The 1,292-nt window shown below is 31.6% G+C and overlaps 1 long non-coding RNA gene across 1 annotated transcript; it reads left to right on the top strand.

The window, feature by feature from the left end:
• Positions 1 to 306: 306 nt before the first annotated feature.
• LOC133338934 (uncharacterized) lies at positions 307 to 813 on the top strand. Its single transcript, XR_009754639.1, has 3 exons — positions 307 to 402; positions 486 to 588; positions 661 to 813. It is a non-coding gene; the product is annotated as an uncharacterized LOC133338934 (long non-coding RNA).
• Positions 814 to 1,292: the final 479 nt, after the last annotated feature.

Genomic DNA, 1,292 nt, shown 5'->3' with positions numbered 1-1,292 from the left:
CCCTTTAAAAATTTATTTTAAAAAATCCACGCCTCATGTGGACCCTTGTCATGTTGACCCTTTAAAAATTTATTTTAAAAAATCCACGCCTCATTTGGATCCTTGTCATGTTGATCCTTTAAAAATTTATTTAAAAAAATCCACGCCTCATGTGGTCCCTTGTCATGTTGATCCTTTAAAAATGTATTTTAAAAAATCCACGCCTCATGTGGACCCTTGTCATGTTGACCCTTTAAAAATTTATTTTAAAAAATCCACAAGATTTTTAATTTTTTCCAATATCTAATAATTATTTTTTTCTTTTTCATGTTGTTTTCTTTCAGCAATTCATCAAATGGCAAAGTGTATTTGAGTAAAAATTGTATTGGAGTCTACAAACGTTATCAGCTATGTAATGATGTGGTATGTAGCCAATAATTTTCTGCAAAAACCACAACAACAATTTATTTTTTATTAATTCCTTTCCTTAATTTCTTTCCAACCAGCCTTGTCCATCCTCTGTTCAAGATTTTCGTTCAGAACAATGTTCGGCATATGATGAGGTTGATTTTCAGGGCCAGCAGTATACATGGGAGCCTTATGTTAAAGGTATGGTCATTATTTTTTTTCAAATGATTTTTGAATTCGATTAGAATTTCGTGTTTTAATTTCCCCCCACAGACGATGCTGAATGTGAATTGAATTGCAAACCGGTGGGCAAACAATATTTTGCCACCCTAAATGCCTCGGTTTTGGATGGAACACCATGCGAAAGACCAGCTGAATATTATCGGTCAAATTATCGTGGTCGTGCCATGTGCATTGAGGGTATTTGTAAGGTAAGTGCGTCGAAAAAAATATTTTTTATTTGATATTTTGTGAAAGGGGAAACTAAAAACCAAATTTCAATAAAAATAAAATTGAAAATTGTATGGATTATTTGGAACCATGGATCGTATAACTAATGACATTAGTCATACGTCTTATTTTATATTCTTAATTTTTTGATCAAGGATCGTATAAGCAATGACAGCAATCATACGCCCTAATACATATCACATTAATTATTTCCGAAAAAATCCACGCCTTATATAGACCCATGAAAAAATATTTTTAAAAAATCCACGCCTTATAAAGGCCCATGAAAAAATATTTTTAAAAAATCCACGCCTTATAAAGGCCCATGAAAAAATATTTTTAAAAAATCCACGCATTATAAAGGCCCATGAAAAAATATTTTTAAAAAATCCACGCCTTATAAAGGCCCATGAAAAAATATTTTTAAAAAATTCACGCCTTATATAGGCCCATGA

This window comes from Musca vetustissima, unplaced genomic scaffold, assembly GCF_032173495.1.
Source record: "Musca vetustissima isolate MV318-11 ecotype Yass unplaced genomic scaffold, APGP_CSIRO_Mvet_v1 utg24453, whole genome shotgun sequence".
NCBI classification, from domain to species: Eukaryota; Metazoa; Arthropoda; class Insecta; order Diptera; family Muscidae; genus Musca; species Musca vetustissima.
Note: the sequence above shows the minus strand (reverse complement) of the source record. Positions and strands in the feature narration are given on the sequence as shown.